The sequence below is a fragment of the Mastigoproctus giganteus genome, chromosome 12, assembly GCF_048544385.1.
Source record: "Mastigoproctus giganteus isolate SK-2022 chromosome 12, ASM4854438v1, whole genome shotgun sequence".
In the NCBI taxonomy this organism is placed as follows: Eukaryota; Metazoa; Arthropoda; class Arachnida; order Uropygi; family Thelyphonidae; genus Mastigoproctus; species Mastigoproctus giganteus.
Window position 1 is genome coordinate 61,796,430 of NC_143586.1, and position 20,780 is coordinate 61,817,209.

Genomic DNA, 20,780 nt, shown 5'->3' on the forward strand with positions numbered 1-20,780 from the left:
TCATTCGTGGATTTTCTTCGGTCTCTTGTCTCGAGAGTTGAACATTCCACTTCTTGAAAAATATGATTCAACGGCAGCAGAATAGGGCTGAGAAATTGAAGGTCGTCCCGTGTACGTTGCAAAATGAGCAACTAACAAAGGTCCTGCATTTATTAATGTCTTGTAGCAACTTATGGTGCTTGTGGTAGGTTGTCGTTGTTGTTATTTTAGGAGCATTAGCAACTAAGGCCATATTGCTCCGGGGATATGCGGTGGTCATTCCCTGACCTTTCCGCATCCTCCGTATTTGGTCGTCACGGGTTCGAACTCCGGTCTAATCAAGAAGCGTGTGATACGCACTGCTGCTCCTGCCCACCTGGCTACGGAGGCACCGCTTGTGGTAGGAGACACTTGTATAGCACGAAGCATTTGCTCTTCAACATTTGCAGTTCGTAAAAATTTCCATCTACTACCATTTATTCGTAATGATTCTATCGTATTTGTTTATCTATGTCATCTCTCCATAGCAACAAATGCTTTACGATATGGTACTAGTCGAGTTGGAAAATTTTCGGCGTATCTGCGAACACCAGCAACGGAATTCTTATGCATTAATTTAAAATCATATCAATTAACTCGACAAAAGTAAGTAGATTTGTAGGATCTCCCGTAACATCAGTTTAACAAATTCCGCACTTGTAAACAACACTGAGATATTAGTATGATTGATGTAGCTAAGCAACACTACTCACGTTGGCTCGAACTTCTATGTTATGGTACTTATGTTTTGTACTGTTAAAAGCCCGTTTTACAGAGTCATGTTTTTATGACATAAATCTAAAAAAACGTTCTGCGCTTTTGTAATTTCTGATTAATATCTCAAAAATGACTTCGGAGACATATGTTTAAAGAAACTTTTTTATAACTTTTAGCTATAGAATATGCTCCTACGTTTATTCCGTGCAATTTTAAAACATCCTGTATATTACACTGATGTGCAAAACTTAAGGACCAGTCAGGTTTTCACCTGTAGCTTCTCATAGGAGTGGCCTGGATATGGGAAAAGCATACCAAAGGTACCTCGTGAGGTACAGAAACGATGAAGGAGATAACACCGACACAACAACAAAGGAAACAAAACAGTACAGAGAGACTTTATTCAAAAATGGCAACATAGCAATGACTGCCATGACACAGATGCATCACTACCAAAGATATAACAAAGGGAAGAGGTGGTACTCAGTAGGAGATATGGATACCCCTAATGTCAATGCAGGCTGTCCATACTTAGAAAAATGTTGTTGATAGGTTCTTCGGTAAATTCGTCCATTCCTCTGTCAGCGCCATCTTCGGCTGGTGAACAATTTCTGGTGGGTGTGGGCGTGCCGCTAGGCGTTTCCCCAAAGTGTCCCATGTATGGTCGATGGGATTTAGATTGATGGAACGGACAGACCAATCCATACGAACAATGTCTTCACTTTCCAGAAGCATATCAACAGCTGCACTGCGATGGGGTGTGGCGTTATCATCCATAAACACGAACTCGAGGCCAATGGCACCTCGGAACAGACACACATGGGGAAGGATTACCCCAGTACACTAGCGTGCACCGGTTACAGTACCGCCTTCCAGTATCTGGAGTTGTGTACATCCATCCAAGATAACGCCTCCCCAGACGAGAACACCTCGACCGACATATCGATCCCTTTCAGTGATGTTTGCGGGGCGATTCCGTGTGCTAACCTCTCGCCAGATTAGCTGACGTCCAGAATCGCTGCTGAGACTGAATCTACTCTCATCAGTAAAGAGTACCTTACTCCATTGCGCTGTTGTCCAGTCCTTGTGTTCGATGCACCACTGTAAACGGTGTCTCCGATGGGCAGGTGTTAAAGGTACACAGCGTACTGGCCCTCGGGCAAATAGTACACCTTTTTGGAGTCGCCTGGCTACAGTAAACCGCGATATCCTGCGTCTTGTGCAGCTGGTTTGCAATGGATCCGGCTGTCTGGTGTCGGTCCCTCTTGGCCTGTAGAAGTATATAGCGGTCATCACTGGGCGTTGTTTTTCGTGGACGACCATCACTGGTCCTTCGAACGGCTGTACCTGTCGTTCTGAAAGCCGACCACGCACGTGAGACGATGCTACGGACGATTCCGAACTCTGCAGCCACACTACTCGCACTTCGACCTTCCTCGAGCTTCCCAATTATTCGACCCCGGGTAAAGTCATCCAGATGTTGTCTACTGGCCATTTCGTTGTCCGTAGCACTGTATGAAACCAATCGAACGTTTGTAATAATTGTGCTCACCATTCGGTAATTTGCACATACCTGCTGAACTGCTGCTATTATCTGTTTATGTGAGCTCTCTCATTACGATTCAAATTTTTGCATGTGCATCAGCTTTCTACTGAACGGCCACAGTTAAGCAAATCGCCACAGACTGTTTCGTTTGATTTTGTGGTTGCAACCTTTAGAAATAGTGTTGGTACTTAAGTTTTGCACCCCAGTGTATAAATAGATATTTATAAAGGGATCTTTAAGATCGGTGTCATGGGTTGCCAACCAGTTCATTGGATCTCGAGCTCTTCCTTGACAATGCCATCATATTAAGACATATACTTGAAATATTTAACATATGTATAGACCAAACATAAAGCTGTCTCGGTTAAGGACTGTGTGGAGTTTCATCGTTAGGTTACAACTGAGTGGATAGTACCTCAACTTATTGTACTGCGTCAATTTTAAAATGTTCTTTATGACGCAAATTTTTTATGCTGATCTATTTGAGGAGACATTTAGCGCATTACTGATTGTAAACGGTTAAAAATGGTTGTAGATAAGTTGAAGACTGTTGCAATCTACCTATACGTTAAGTGTAGTGGTGTGGTAATTGTACGCATATTCTGTTTTTCTTTTCTGTTTGTGATGTGGGCAAATTGGAACACTGAAAACAAGGTGCCTTTAAGGCGAGACAGTTCCCCGGAAGTAACTGTCCAAGGTTAACGTGAATCAGGTATGCGACTCGTTCATTCAGTTTGGTATCTGGAAAATGCATTTGACAAATGAATGTGTGGATAAATTATCTAGCAATAATAAAAATTTCTCATCAAGTGATGTTTTCGACAAGACATTTATCATACTTGTAAGTTATCACGTGACCCATTGCTCTTCATAAGCTTCCTTATTGAAGAGTTCTGCCCATAAGTGAGAAAAAAAATATAATAATAAAGAAGAAACAGTACACCTTAACTTAACGCTATGATGAAATGATTTTTTCAAGGTTTTCCACATCATAACCTGACTTGACAAGATCCAGTCACGATTAGCATGAAAGAGACCTTCAGGAAATCTATCATAAAATTTGATCCCCTTAAAATGGCTGCCTGGGATGATCAGATCACCACTACCAGTATTCATAAGATTTCACATTTTCATTATTGATTGTGATTCTTGGTTTCAAATCATCATGCTTTGAGAATAGAGTAAATACACAAAGTAAAATTAAGATTATTATCAAGGTACCAGAGTTCATATCCGTGTGATGCGTATTTGTAAATAGAAAATGTGTGTTCAAAAGCCGATTTGCATGTTTTGCAGGCTGGAAACCAGGAAAAAGTTCAAAATAATAATAAAAAAAAAAAAAAAAAACAGTGCAATAGTCTTGATAGTTACATCAAACAATATTTTAAGACCATTGAAAACACAGCTCAGTAGGCCAGTCAAAACCATACAATTATCTGTGGCTGGTATTCAGGAAGGACATTGATCATCAAGTCTAGATCCCATCACCGTCAGCAAGCCAAAAGTTGGACTGTGAATCAGTTGACGTTAGAAATAATGCAAAAGATGCAATAGTTTTTCTGAAAACAGAAGAGGTATGTGCAAATGATTCGAATTAAAGTAATTTGCGATGTTAGAAACAAAGATTTTACGGAAAAAGCAACAACGTGATCTCAAAACCTGTCTCGGACTTGAGAAAATTTAAGAGTATACAGTTATGAGGTTCCTGTCACAAGTTAGTTAAGGAAAAGAAAGCACAACTATCTTTACGCTTTCAGTATTTTATATTCTTATACAAGACACAAGACAAAAAAACACAGTTACTCTGAGACGTAAGTAAGACAAGAAATACAAGAGAGATCCTCGTGTATAGCACAGTTGGTATAATCACCTTCCTTCCTACACCCGCTGGATAAGACCTGAGTCCGAATCCCGTTAATGACGCGGGCAGCTTTATGGGTCTTTTTCACACCATAGCTGAGTTAGTCGATCTCAATCGTAGCATGTTTTTTCCTCCCGGAAACTCTAGTTTTTTATCCAGAAAAACAACTACCATAGAACACATTTAATTTACAGAAAATATTACATACCGTCACAATATGACCTAATCTGCTGATTCGCCTAAGTCCTATAACAACAATAAATATGGAAAATTCTTTTCGATATTTGTAGATAATCCATTAAATTTGTGGAAAGAATCGAAGCCCTGTAAAGATAATAGTTGTCCCACTTCTGCAGGGGAAATTTTTCTTTTCATAGATTTAAGAATCCTTGCTGACGATCAGTTCTGCGATCCATCGCTACAGACAAAACAGTTATCTCACAAAAATCACAGAAGGGAAGAATTGATTTGAGGTAAACATAAACAGGCAATTGCAGAACATATGCAATTTGCGAACCTATCTCGACATATCAGAAAATACAAAAATTCACTTTTTCGTTGTATTTTGTGGATCAATTACGAAGATTGTTCTACTTAAAAACATCAAATGTCAACACTGGCTAATTACACCAATAAAATAATAATTGTTAAATGCTGTCGTTTCTAATCCCTAATCATATCAGGATCATTCCATGAATACGTTTTTCCATATTGATGATGCCGTCCGGGTTGGTAAAATGTTTTTGCCATTTAAAAACCTTTTTTAAATGGAAAAAAAATTGTTCTTGTTTATACTCCGGCACGACCACCAGAATTTACAATAAATACAAACGATAATCGTATTTAGCAATCACGGGCTTGAACCTCGGTTCACTCAAAGAGCACGTACTACTGCACTACCGCTCCTGACCACCCTGCTACGTCCTGTTATACCTAGTGTTTGCTTTTCTTTTCTATCTGAGTTCACAATTTAGTGCTAAACTCAGAGGCCGAGATTTGAATTGTAATTTTCAGGAATGAGTTGCTTTACAAAAAGCTTGGAATTTCAGTTAGGTAGGACAGCGTTACAATATTCCTTGATTAGTGCACTAAATATTCCTTGATTAGTTTCCTTAATTAGATTCCTTGATTCCTTCCACGGAATGTTTATATGAGAAAAGGAAAGGAAGATATTCCAACTGACTTTTTTAGTCTTTTTCTAGAATTTTCTCTAGAAAAACAACCTAACGGGCAATAGTCCACTATATCTTAACTAGAATACCCGTGCTGAATATTTTGCAAAAACTATTTCAGAGAAGAAGTAAAGATTAATATCGAAGTAATTACAAAATCCTATCCCTCGGCTTCCTTCGCTGCTAGCTAGTGTCAGTGAAACCAACTTGGGTAAAAATGCGATTTGATAATTTTTTACATATATGACTATGTCGTCCTTTAAAAAAAATCCAATTATTGCACAAAAATTATCTGGATCTGGAAACTGATGCGTAAAGGTTGTCCAAGAACAAAAACGTCGCTTTGTTGAAAGTCTGACCCTGAGATGATAAAAGCTAAGGAATTGTCTTTTCTTCAAAGTGAAGGCAAGTTAGCACTGGGAGTTAAATCAATTCTCGGGACTTGAAAATCGGTCGGAAAATTTTTTGTAATTTTTTTTTTTGTTGCTCAGTTTTACTGCTAAATAACACTAATTTCAAAAGTAATCGGATCAAAAGCTTCTTTAGTCTTTGGGTTATTCGAGTTCAAAAAACGTTCCGGACAGAGGGACATGAGCAAATTATTATATAGATAACAGGGAAGATACTGTATTACGTTCACGAAAGGACGCCTGCTAATATTATTTATTTTTTATACCTTATGTAATATTGCTACTCCAAATATTATTTCTCTAATAATACCTATAGATATCCTGAGCGGCCAGTTTATTAAGTACACTTACCTAATGGAGAGCAATGTCTCCCTTTAACCCTCGGAATAACCAGGATTAGTCTTGGCATCGACTCCACGAGGTGTAGAAGGCGTGCCACATGTTCGAAACAACTGCTTCCCACAGCTGTTGAAAACTGGTTTCAAAACTCACTGCGAAGAGCTCGTTCTGCTTCATCACACAAGTGCTCAACTGGATTGAGGTCTGATGACTGGGAAGGTCGCTGCAAAAGGCTAAATTCACACTCATGTTTCGGAAACTAGTTCTGTACAATTATGGCCTCACAACATGGCGTATTACCCTGTTGGAAGAACCATTCGCACATGAATAGAGGACAGTCATGACGGGATGCGCCTGAGCGTAAACCATTGTCAGATAATTTGTGGCATACAAATGTTGTTCCACTGGCATCAAGCGAACTAATGTGCACCATGAAAACTCTTCCCATGATATTACACCATGAAAAAGAGCCTACATTGTTAATGCCTGGCAGGATGGGCCTACGGGTTCATGCAGTTTTCGCCATATTCTGGTCTTCTTATCAGCATAAAACAGCAGAAACAAGGATTCGTCAGACCAAGCAATGTTTTTCCCCCTCCTCCACTGTCCATTATAACATCACTTTCTGCGCTGGCCCCGACTAAGATGTCACGTTCAAAGTCGCCTAAATCTTTCGTCTTGCCCTACCACGGAGTGAATTGTTTGCATATAGCATCCCTACATATTCGCCCATCTGCTTTATGCTGAAGGGTGCGAACAGGTGATACTGTTACCCAAGATGCTGTATTTCATGAGAAGGGTAGGCCACTCGGTGTACATAGTAACGCGCACATTATTGGAATCGGGCCACTTTGCAGTGAGGCAGCTTGTAGTCATCAACAAACCTCTGCATGCAATGTCAGCTATTATCTGTCAGGAATAAAGCTGGTGGTCCAAAATACCCCAGAATGATTTGACCAAGTTGAAATTAGAGCTCGGAACGAAACTTAAAATTTGATCAAAATCTTAAAATTAAAGACAATAACAAAATTTTCTGTTAAAATAAAGATTGGAAGAACACTGTTCGCCACAAACCACAATACACTGCGGTTATATTGCATAAGGTAATTTGTTATTCACCATACCATTTCTTTTCTTCGCAGTTTAGCAAGCTTCAAATTTTTCGCACCAGCAACATCCTTATTCTGTAATTCTGTAGAGAACGGTTTGGAGATTTGGCTGACAGTTCTGAATACAGTCCAGATGACGTGAAGAAAATGGTAGCGTACAGCATTGAGCAAAAAGTGTTCATTATAGGACTGAATAATAAATTATTCAGTCGTTGAATACCAACAGAAGGGGGGATTTAATTGTTTCTTCTCAAAGATAATACCGACAAACTTAGGCGTGCGTGATGGACCAACAAACCAAATAATTTCGAGGATAGTAGATCAATTAGAGAGAAACAGGAAATGTTTAGACGAAAGGAAAGGTCAGACATGCAGACCGTCATTAAGAACGCTAGAAAGGGTTGATGAAGTTTGGGAAATCTTGCTGCGAAGTGCATGGAACAGTTTGCGTAAACTTTCTCAACAAATTCTGATATCTTACAACGCAATAAAGAAGATTTATCAAAATGACTCGTCTGCATATCCTTACAAAATTCAGATCTGTCAGCCATTACAACAAAATGCAAAAGAGCGTCGTGTTCAGTTCCCACGGAAATTAATTCACTCAGAGCGAGAACGTGACATAGCTTTAGGCCAATGTTTTTCGATGGAAATATCCTAAGTGACGTGTCATTAGGGGTAACTTTGTGCCTTTTTTTGTAAGGCACTGACACGAATGACAAATGATTTCAAAAGGACGATGCGAAGCCATAAACTACAGAAACTGTCCTGAAGTTCCTGGATGAAATTTTTGACAACAGGGTGGTTTCTAACCGCTATCCTGAGGTGTATAGAAAAGAACTGGCGTGGCTTCCGATGTCGCTGATTTAAATCCATGTGACTTTTATTTCTGGAATTAGTATTAGCCATATAGGGCAAGGAAGCGACAGGCTTATGCTAATCTTATCTTAAAGACAGTGTTAAGAAGAATCCATGAACCATTCCTGCAGTGAGGAAAGCGATTGAAGATGAAAGTGTTTCTATGTCGAAGGAAACATTGGAGCATGTTCTTTGTAACTTCACGCTGATTTTGACATATTATTGATAAACGTGTTGGACAAACTGAACATGTTGTGGCATGATTTTCTTAATGCTAGTAAATACAGCTCATGTGTTAATTTCTGCTTCTGAACATTTTTTGTTCTTCAGATGCATAAAATGGTATGATGAATAAAATCATCCTGTACATTTGCATTTGTGGGCATACACTTTTGGGCAAGGCGAGCAAAAAATAAATTTCCATGACCAATTTGAATTTTTGTAGGTTGATATTAACTAATAATCACGCACCAGACATACCTTCGGAGGCTCTCAATAATTGTAATCTCGAGCTAGCTGTGGACCTCATGACCAGATGGATTCGAACAATTGCAAGTTATGGTGCTACAAAGACTGTCTACTTCACTCCCCGTTCGAGAGCTTGGTGGACACCAGCATTGAACAGCAGCTTTCAAGAAAAATAAAATCTGCATAAGAGATGGAAAGAATCAGGCGCTATACAAGATAGTATTGCCTTCTCCAGAGCCCTGACAGTTTTCAACCGCCAGAACTCATTTGCAATTAAAAAGCATTTAAATGCAACCCTACGAAAAGGCAAATCGTTTTATGACTCTCAGCACACAGGAATTCCTAAAACACTGGACCTTGAACTGTGGATGTATGTATGTATGTATGTATGTATGTATTTAACTGTCGAAGGGTGGCACCCGGACATACATCCATCTCCACCAATTTATCATATAATATCATGTTCTCATAATGGCCTGTTAGTGTAAGTGTGTGTACACGTGTGTGTAATGTGTTAAAAGCGAAACTTATAACACATTACACACACGTGTACTACTCTGCCACCAGGTGATAGTCCATTGGGCAATTACCACCTGGTGCCCATCCCTGGCACGAGGAGCTATGCCTGGATCTATTAACTCTGGCTGTGTATATTGCACCTAAATCCCGCACCCACCAGTAAGGGTGCAAGACTGGTGGGTGCCAGCAGTCCCGCTCCTCGGGTGCCCACACCCAAGAGCCAGCAAAAAAAAAAAAATGCACCAACTAGGAGAATACATCTTACTAGTGGATGGACCACATTGCACGGTTCTCAAACACTGTGGCCCCGATGCACCTAGGCAACTCATTCATCAACAACGTTCCTACTGATATGCTCGCCACCGTTCGCATCAATAGGAAGCAGCTTATAACTGTTATAAATGGATTGCACCAACTAGGAGAATACATCTTACTAGTGGATGGACCACATTGCACGGTTCTCAAACACTGTGGCCCCGATGCACCTAGGCAACTCATTCATCAACAACGTTCCTACTGATATGCTCGCCACCGTTCGCATCAATAGGAAGCAGCTTATAACTGTTATAAATGGATTGCCGCCCACTGCAACTGCAGGCCTCGATCTTGTGCCAGAATTCATGATTAAATGTCTTAGCTCGTTTATCATCGATCCCCTTATCAATTTTTAACCGTGTCTTAAGGCAGCACTACTTTCCCCCTCTCTGGAACAGATATGCTGTGAGGCCACACCCTAAATGCCAATCTGCAACCCTCATTACACAGTTCAAGCCAATCTCTCGTTCTTTCAGCCTCTTGAAGCTCATGGAGAAGACATTACTTTCCACCATCACCAATCAAATCATGCCTCACAAACACAAACCCCCACAGATTCACTATGCCATTCCAGGAAGATCCGCAATCACCAATTTAACATCCATAACAAACACCATTCTCAGTGCATTAGAAACTAAAGTAGGGCTTGCCGTCACGTACATCGACCTGGAAGCTGTCTTCGACTCCATCAGTATCCTCTCACTTGTTGACCTCCTAGAAAACTACTTCTACATAAAAGGTAACATGTTGTGGTTTATCACAACCCTGCTCTCTGACAGAACCATTCTTCTTAAAGCAGATCAACACACAATCTGGAGAAAGATCACTGCGAGAGTTCCCCAAGGCGGAGTCCTCTCCGGAGCATTATTCACTGCAGTTATTGTTCCGTTTGTGCAACAGAGAGAAGACATACTCTGCTATGCCGATGATATTAAGATATATACTCATATTAACCCCGGCGAACATCTCACAAACATCAATAAAAGATCAGTGAAAAGTTACACAACTTAGGATCTTATCTCCATCAATTTGGCCTCCTCATTAACCCTGCCAAATCAGCCCAAATTGTCTTTTCTCTGAAGCGCCAACCCACTAAAATCCAAGCTTCTCTAGACGGCATTCCCTTCCCAGTGGTCAAGTTGCATACAGACTTGGGAGTTGTCTTCGACTATAAACTGAGCTTCAACCCCCACATTGACAAGTTCATGGCAAAATTCTGAATTCTGTCAAATGCACTGGACCACAAAACAACAACTGCTCCACGTTAGGGATCTGGATGTGACTCGTCCGTACATATACACCTCAGTATACTCCGTCGTATTATATGCCTCGGAAATTTGGGGGTAAGCGGCCCCTACCAACATCAAGCGCGTGTACTCCGCCGAATACTGGCTCCTTCGTTGGATCAGGCAAAAACATCGTCGTCCACCCCACCAAAGGACAATCACAATGGCGATGTCACTGAATTTTGTCCGACTTCCAGATCTTGTATTTGAAAAACGCCTTGTTCTCACTGTCAAAATGACAATCGGAATGGTCTCAGAGCCAAGCATCTGGGAACTGTGTGGCTGGAGGAGGATCCCTCTACCCAGACTGAGGTCAGCTCCCACGCTCACAGCCCACTATAACAGACTAGCGCTCAGTGACCGCTTTCTCACCACAATCCTTTCAATTGACGGCGACCTCTGTAGGTTTGCGAAGGATCGGAGGTACCGAAGACAGATCCTTAAGAGCCTGACCTTGGCCAAGTAAAGTGCACATTGATAAGGGCAGCATAATAATGCCAAATATATTGTAAATAATGTTCAAAGCACGATGTCTTTATGAATGTGTTGTGAATAAAGTCAAGAATATCTTTAATATAAATATTAATATAAATATAATACAAACGTAAATATGAATATCTTTATTAATTCATTGTAAATACTGTCAAAAGCATATCCTGTAAATAATCTGACACTGATTCTTATTGTTGGCTCTGGGGGATGAGCCCGAACTTCGATGTGGGCCTCGTCCCCCCCAAGGTCCACCAGGAGCAAACTGGGCTCCCTGTTTCAGGTCCTCATGAGCCTCCCTTTCCCTGGATCGCATGGCATCAGTTATATTCTGGTCTTCACTAATAATTTTAAACAATAAAAGAATAAGTAAACTTATAATTACAAGTTGTAGTATAAAAGAGAACCGTAGCAAATTACCGTTTTTAATGCGCCCCAACCCTTATGAAGCTGTGTATCTAAAATATTTTCCAGTCGGTTCCTGCGTAGGGGTGCTTATGGTTCTCTGCTTTGGAATACCTTAAACCCTAATAGGGACTGACATAGAAAAAGTCTTCTAGTCTATGCTCCACTAAAAGCACTCTTCGCCTTTGAATAAATTTTCAAAAGACAGGAAGTGTGCATGATGTCCCTATAATAGGTAAGCCAACAGCTTGTAAAGGCATCTGAGGAAGTATCCAAAGTTATTCAAGAAATTGCTTCCAAACATCGGCATTTGTAATGCTGGCGATTTCGCTGGAAGCCTGGATATTTGACAAAGGACGCTTTTAAAATTCACGGAATAAGTGTTAAAGCTGTATCCGTACACGAACAACTGCTCAATCAATAATTTCGAACAGTTATGTGAGTAGGTCGTCTTTTGCTAACATTTGTTTATCAAGATCAGATGAAACCCAGCTTGGCTAATAGTAAACGTGATGAAAAAGTTACTGTATAGCATAGTTTGCCACGATTTTTGACTACACATTTTAATGTGGTAAAATGTGGTCCACATTTTATTGAAGGAAAACTTAATGGTGCCCAACAGAAACGATATTGCAACAAACCGGAGTGGCACCACAATTCCATAGATGTGTAACTAGTCTTCTTAAGAATGCATTCGGTAAGAACTTCAATGACTGGAGTTTTGAAACCCTATTTAAATTCCTACGGCTTAAATTTAAATTTCCCTATTTAAATCCCTACGGATTTTGACCTGGAGCTTTCGAATTCTTATGGACATTCGTCTCAAACGGATTTTTGCCATATTTTGTATTTACAAGTAATCAATAAATATCCGTTTATAAAATTTAAAATAATATGCCAAATTGTTTTATGCTCACTCTGTGCACAGAAACCCAGAAAGTTCGTTTTTCATTGAAAAGCGAATCCTTCTTTGATTGTTGCAGTCATAGATTGTTGCTTTTAAAGCAAAACAGATATTAGACTACGTATAATGAGTGAAAAGTTATGTTCTTGTTTCAAATTTTGAAACTGCTATCATCCATCCAAAACGACTGTCTTTTACAAATAACTGAATCTGTTGCACGACCACATTTAGTCTTGTCAATCGAAAAATTAATGTGTTTCTGATAAGCAAGTGAGGTGTTATCTTATTTTGCAATGATAGAACAATTATTTAAGTAATTACTAAAAAAATATATAGTAAAGCTGTACAGGAAGAAATAGCCACATACTGCATTGAGAAGAAAGGAGTCGTCAACAGGGAAGTGCATTATAAAAGTTCTGTGGTGTGATCACGGCGCTACAAATTGTGGAGATTGCCAAGTACTTCATGGTTTCATCTATAACGTAGCCCAACGATAGATTTTCACTATGAAAAACGAACGAAAAGATACTAGCTTTCATAAATGACCAATAAATGTCTATATGTTAAGGTGGTAATCTATGCAATCCATGACCTCGTGAAACAAAACCAGATGAGATTATAAACAGCAGAGAGAGGCATGAGAACGCTAAAGCGAACTTAAAAATCATGCTAGTACGTATTTCAGATGTTTATCGTACCATAGTGGGCAGGAAGAAATAGCAAACTAAGTTGGAAACTAAGAAGCTTACAATCGAATATTTTATAAGTTTTTATTCCTTAATTTTATAAAGCTGAAATTAAGTGGTTTCGAACGGTGCAAGTTTCATTACATGCTTATTGAAAATCGGTTCAGGTATTTTGCAACAACAATATTATCATGTCTATAAAACCTGATGCTCCTAGCTGATCAATCACGCTGGTACATCAGACGCTCATTCCCGGGGTTAGTGGCATTTTTGACCTTGAATATGGCTGTAATTTCCTGGTTTCCTAAGGACTTGGAGAAGCTGAACGCAACGAGTTCCTTAATGACGAGACTGTGTATGAGGTATCCACATACAGTAGACGCCACTCTTTTACCAAATACAGCAACGATGAATGGATAAATCTACGGGTCAAACGTAAGGAAGGAATGGATCCACCATTCACGTCCATATTTGCGACAAGCACTAGTACAATGGAAATTGGCTCCAATCTGAAATGGATGCATCGTAGTTTTCAATGTTCGAAGAGAATAACTTTGATCAATAGGGTAGATTGTATTTATTTCATTTTACTTAGATAATGTGCAATCAAGTTGCATTACAGGGGATTTCATATCGTTGACAGAAGCGATCGGGTTACAATGTAGCAAGATTATTCTTGAAAGAAAGGTTGTAGTTTCCACAACACTATGCGTAATGTGAAACGATTGCCATGTAGAAGAGTATCTTTCATAATATGAAAAGTTTTATAGCCTTTATCTCTTCAGCTCCGTATACAAAGGAGATGTTGGTTTGCCATAGCGGAACAATGAAACTTGTTACGATATGGTAACCCGTGGTAATGGGATTTAAAAAATTTATGAAGTCCCGAAGATAAATGTAATTAGTAGAGGAAAACAAATGTTTCCGAAAGCTCTTGTGGATGATATAAAGAAAAAAAAAAAAATCTCGATTAGGAACTTTGGCGTGTGTATGTTGGCGTGTGTATGTATGAATTTTTCGAACAGAGGGGAATGTTTGAGCTTCGCAGCTTGTTGTAGAATCCATGGTAGTTAAAAAATATTATCCGGTAACATCTAAAAGTGCATATAAGGATCGTTGTGGCATGGCAAAGATCTTTGGATTCATCTATTGCAGACAAAAAAGAGAGTTGTCACAATTTCTCCTACGTATGGGTCAATTATAACGTCTATGATAGTTGATTAAAACAGATATAAACTGATGGGAAAATTAATATACCATAAAGATTTTGCTAGAACTTTTTTTATTCGTCAAAGGATTATGCAATTGTTACAGCCGAATCATGTCAGAATAACTTGATCCGTTTGTCACTATAAGATTCTGCTGCTCTTGATCCAGTTGCGCCTCCTCATAGCTCGTTTTTTGTTTTGTTTTGTTTTTCTTTTTAAGAAATATAGTATCTCACTTGTTCCCGGTCTAACTATGCTCTTTATGGTAGTTATTATCCTTTAGTTTTAAGCATGCTCACATAATTCGAAAGGAATAGAATTTATCCCATTAGTTACAGTTCCATCACCACATTCCACATGTCGCCAAAATCTATGAAACGTTAATTTTAAAGTACATTGCATTTTTCAGTTCTCCATCCTTTTATCAATAGTGTAGTCATATGGCTTTCTTCCTAAACATTCATTTTCTCAAACCTCGCGATATTAATCTACTTTAAATCTTCATAAAAGTAAACAGATTCCTTGTTCCCAGATATAACTCATCCAGCTGATCCTGCTCATCTCCATGTTCCCTCTTATAAAGTTTCTACTTATGATGTTTTTTTTTCTTTACTGAATCTGCTTGAACAACTGCTTATCAATCGTCATTTATCTGTTGTTATTGAATGTGATTCTTCCATTCCTTTTATTTTGTCAAGTGGTATCTCACAAGGTTCGTCTTTAGATCGTTATCTGCTTATACCATATCCAAGCGATTTGTAGACCGTTTTTCAATCTGCCAACATTGAGTGGTGAATGGCATCACATCTTGCAACGCAGGTCTATCCTTCTGGTCGAATAAGAACATATTTCTAAACATTTCGAAGTTTACTCTCAGATTAGGATAAAAACCTATAAATACTCGGACGATACTATATAAACGTTGCTGGAATCAATTGTCCTCAGACACCATTGCTCAGAAAAATATTTTGCCACGCTAAGGCCACAGAATAAAATCAATTTAATGTTATAAATATTAAAACAGAAATAAACTGAATGTTTTATCGTAAAAACAACATAACAGACAATATCTTATGTACTGAGAAATCAGAATTTTACTTCAATATTGGAAAAATGTTATATTTTGCAACAACTTGCGAATGAAAGAGAAATGTCTCCGTTTCCATAACTCACTTCAGTCAGGCAGACATTTCTTGGTCGCTATAGCAACTAAGGAAAGCGGGAAATTTGAAGTGTTACAATGGACTCTGGTCCCCCTTACTTATATTTTGCTTATTGAAGAGTATTAAGCTCGTGAGAGAATTTATTCTATTCTCTATATTTAATATGGACCAGTGCTATTTTAATCATATTGCTATTTTTGCTATAGTACATGGACCCACAAATCTTTCTGAGTGATTGAGGGGACGAGCTGTCATTGTTATTATAATATATTACTTATAAAGATGTCCACTTGATGCATGAACACAAAGGCTACTGGACCAGGTTATGAACTTTCCGTGCCACATTGTAGATCAAGGTTTCATAACCAGGAGGTGAAATATAAGTCAGGAGAACTGATACCTCACCTTTAAACAATACATTGTACATCAAGGTTTCATAACCAGGGAGATGAAGTATCAATCAGGAGGAAGAGAGGAGGCCATTAAGAACACATGAAATTATGTTTTTTGCTGAAGCAAAAAAACCAAACAATTTCATTTCTTTTTTTTCTTACTCCTTCATTTTCAGGTTGTTTTAATGAATAAATGTGGCTTTAAGCAATATTTTTTTTTCAGAACTGAAAAAAAAGTACTGAATTTTCTAACCATGTATTTCATTTACAAAATTTGAAACTAGAATAGGTGGGAGGATGACAGGCAGGGTAATACAAATGAGTCGGCCTCCTTCCGAGCCCTGACGGGGGGGGGGGCAAAACCGTTTCTTAAATTATTATAATATAGTTATAACCAAAGAAAGGAGACCCAAAACCAACCATTCATCCAGGCCTCGAGTACCATTGCACGGTCCTGGAGGCAGGACAAAATTGAAAAGGAGGTAACTGTACAAAAAGGTTAAGAATACTCCCCCTCTCGTAAACTAGAAACCAGCAGCTATACCAGAGTTCCAAAAATACGTAGAGAGCAGTGGTTTCAAACTATGGTGCATATACAACTGCACTGATACGCACACTGTTGCACTGGTAAGAGGGAAAAAATAATGAACAGCGTTTATCTTATTACAAAAAAGTAGTGGTAAAAGAAAATTTAACTTTTGAAAAGTTCTACAATAAAATATCCGCTACTGGCGCTTAAGTCAAAAAGAGAGAATCCCTTACCCTTGCGTAGAACTATTTCTGAAGTGCTGCAATTATTTGAAGAGAACACAAGTTCAGAAGGAGCAATAATCAATCATATAAAGAGGGTTTCTGCGCTCAAAGTCATTTATTTTCAGGACAGGTTATAAATACATAGTTCATTTTCAGTTTTACTGGCAAATAATAATCAAGGACTCGCATTCCCGTCTAAGAATTGTCCAATTTTAAATAAATAATGCACGTATTCACCTTAAACTTTATAGTTCTACATTTTTATATATATTGCGACTACTTATACTTTAAGCACATCAAATAATTATACAGTTTATGTTCCAGCTTGCATATTATCTCAAGATATAGTAAACAGGGTTAGATTTTAAGGAACTTTTTTTATATATCACAAAAATACTTCAAGAACGATGTATGGCCAAGAAAACAACCTTCTTATAATGGTTACCAAATTGTTATAATATACTTCACCTTTTTATTTCTTAATAAAATAAAGCATTCACTTAAAAAACTTTAGTACATTATCTGGACGGTCTAGGGGCACAGGCCACCCTTCAGTGGAGGAATAGCTCATCAGCAAATTCCATCCTAAACTTGCGGCAATGATAATTAGTCGGTAAATGTACACAGCAGAACGTTATAGGTGGTGATGAAAGTACTGATGACGTATTAATACTTAGGATACATAAATTTCTGTTTATCCTTTACTCCCACTTACCTTGAGTAGCCTAAGTAGCCTTGATTGTCTTGAGTAGAGCAAAGGAATCAATAGATGGCATTCCTTACATCCAACTTCCTCATTGCTTCGCTATTAGGCCTAGCACATACTGGACAGCACACTCAAGACTGTAATTACCAAAGAGCTGGCCTTGCACATACGCACACACATACGCACACACACTGCACTGCTCTTTCTCGAAGTCACACACGTAATCAGGCCTCGATGCCACACGTGTTTCGTTGTTCGCCGAGAGCGCCTGTACCAAGTCTCTCCGCCATTACCTCACTTCCTGTGTGTCATAGTGTTGAAGCTTTGCCTTCGGAACACACCGATCTTGTTGGAGTTTAACTTATCCAAGATGCCGGACGGACAGAGGAATCGCTATTCTACAAGCAGAGCCTACACTAAAACAGATACTTACGTGCCTTGTGGCCACACACTGGCCGTAAAATTTCTCCTTGTTTCCCGGCTGTACGTGGACTGTCCTTGGCCTTCCGCCTGTTCTAGAGCTGTGGCGAACGGACGTCCAATCATGAGCGCGTGATCTGAAATAGCAGCCAATGCGGACGTTCGTTTCATTTGTGTTCAGATGGGAAATGCAAAGATCACGCGACCGACCGTGGAAAACGTCGAATAATATGAAGAAGGATGCATTATAGATTAGATAAGAGGCGAAATTCGGGTGTGTTATGGTAGTTTGAATAGGAAAAACAGCACATCTCTGGTGCCACGATATAATAAATGCACAGCATTGGCACAACTGTACAAATTAATGGTGTGATCATCTTAAACGAGGTCGCTCGAGTTTCGACTTGGTTATACTCGAAGTTAGAACATTATTAGATACCCTGGAGTGCATAAAATACACCCCTTAAGTGAACTATATTGAATAAGGCTTTTCGGTGGATGCTAATAAAGTTAAAATTTATCTTCAAGCTATATTCGATAACGGCTTTTTATCCCAAATCAAATAACGTCAATTTTTCTAGAGAAAAATAAGCCAAAGGCATCCGTCGCATTCAAAAAAAAATTAGTGAAAAAGTCATAAAAAAACACCAAAGACAGTCAGATAAATCAGGAAATTCGATCCAGTTATTTAGATTCAATGCATTTATGTTCTGAATGAACAGCGCAAGATTTTGTTTGAACAGTGGTTAATCCCGATCTGTGAAAAGACGGCCAAACTTTTTATTTGACACCAAAAAGTAATCAAGTCGATCTTTAAGGCTCTGCAAATATGAAAAGAGGGTCGTATTTTATAAAGGACAGAAACCCCATTTCTACTGTATTAAATATTTCCATCTAATAATACCTACAACGCAGAGATGCATACAGACTAATAACTGTATATTACTACCTGCCCACTTCATTAGGACTATGACCTAATAACGTGTTAGACCGCCGTTGGTCCGATTCATTACTCAGGCAACGTCGAATCAACAAGTTGCTTAAAGGCGACACAAAGAATATTGACCTTTCATGTAATAAACCTCTCCTGAGTTCCTTGAAGAACGTGGGCAAAGGATTGTGCTGACGGACACCCCCTTTCTAGTTAATCCCAATGCTAAGTGCAGTGAGATCCAGAGATTGGGCTGGCCAAGGTAGATGCTTGAAGTCTTATGTTACTCTAGCTATTCACATTTGGTGAGGTGGGTGGTTTCATTGTTCTCTTGAAAGAACCCGTCCACAGGGCTAAACCTTCAATGCTGTAAGGTGTATTTGATCCGCAACGACGTTCAGATATGCTATGCTCTAGCATTCACTGTGCCCTCCGTGAATGGGGAAATCAGGGGACTAAGGGTTATGCCATTAAAACATATTCCGCGCCATCGCTGCCTCTACTGACGATAAAAAACAGAATGGTTCTGCATGGTATAGTTTCCTCCATATATGCACTCTTCCATCGATGCTAAATAAGCATAAATTTTTCTCAGTTCTTTGGTCCTCACACCATGGCCATATTTTCCAGTTTGGGTCCGAGATCAATGGTTTCTCTGAAAGTCTCCTACCCAACTCTCCTACTAGTGCATTCTTTATAGAGTTCTTCGCGTGGTGCAGGTACAACTGCCTTATGACGTTCTCGCATTAAATGCAGTGGTCAATTGTTTTTTCGCTTGGTGATTATACTTGATAAGCTATCCCAGATGTCGAGCACCTTGCTCGATCTTCTAACATTTTGACCGCAGTTATTTCTTTTTCCAAATAGTGTTTTTCCATTCGTTACATACTCAAATTATTCTAGTATTTGAACACTCGAAAAATGCAGCTGCTTTCTGCTGTGGCACCCGCTAAACATGCACCGGCAATCATATCTTTTTGATAGTCGGTGAGATCTTTTTCGTTTCCCATTGCCGATGAATTAATTTGGGCATTATACGGGGCACAAATCTTTACAGCACTTCTCTGCACGCGCCATACCCCCTGTGACCACTTCGATTTACATATTTTTGCAGATAGTTGACCTCCATGGTCCTAATAAAGTGGTTAGGCAATGTATATACCTGATGTTTCCCTCAGATTTTAGTATCGGAGGCCGAAGACAAATTCATTCAATCCCAGACCACGGTGTCAGATTCATAGATAAGTGAACAGTACAATAATTTCTGCTCTACATCTGGTAGTTTGTTTCCCTATCGAAAATGCTCTTTTTAGGTGATCCCCTTCCCACAAACTGCTACAGATTTCTCAATTCGAAGCCTTTAAAGGGTTCTGGGTGAGTTACACGGACGAAATAAGAATAATGTGTTTATACTCCGACACGACTGCCCTCGTAGGTAGCACAGTTGGTAGAATTGCCGTCCTCCCACAAGGGTGGAAAAGCCCTGCGTTCGAGTGCCGTCGATGATGTGAGGAATTTTTATGGGCCTTTTTCACAACGTGGCTGAATTAGTCAGTCTCGGGAGGGTCTAGCATAGTTTTTGCTCCTGGAACTCCGGTTTTTCGCCCAGCAAACAGAAAATTGACCGCAGAACACACGCAATTTACAGACAGTATACACGGAGCAATGTTTATTTATTATTGACATAAAATATATACAATATGGCCTTAGTCCCTGACGCTCCTAAAACCTTATTATAATTTCAACAACCGACACAAAGGAGTTTATAACTTACACCTAATCATATTGACAGTGAATATAACTGTTAACCGTAGTTAGCATTCACGTGAGTTTGAACCAATGTTAACTCAAACGGGTGTGCTACTAAATCCCAGTGTGCTTGTTTTGGCTATGTCAGGCGATTTCACCGAAATCAAGTTATGAAAATATTACCAAGCATATATTTGACACTACAGAGCACGGAGGTGTCATTTACAATTGACAAGTCACGCTGAAACCAGCCAAACGAATTCATATGTGGAACACTGATAAACTGGTCTGGTATAGCGTTCGATGATATTTGAGTTTCTTAACATTTTATAAGTCCTGTATGCTTTATTCTGCCC

General features: G+C 39.2%; 1 protein-coding gene across 3 annotated transcripts in view; it reads right to left on the reverse strand.

The window, feature by feature from the left end:
* The window catches only part of LOC150077101 (uncharacterized), a 527,433-nt gene extending 509,600 nt beyond the window's left edge, over nucleotides 1-17,833 (reverse strand). For 2 of the 3 annotated variants that reach the window (XM_090386535.1, XM_090386533.1), the window contains exon 1: nucleotides 17,334-17,816. The gene's annotated coding sequence lies outside the window, so the exon portion shown is untranslated. Of the gene's footprint in view, nucleotides 1-17,333 lie in introns of all 3 variants that reach the window. The other variant, XM_090386534.1, reaches the window with a different exon arrangement.
* Between the last annotated feature and the right edge of the window lie 2,947 nt (nucleotides 17,834-20,780).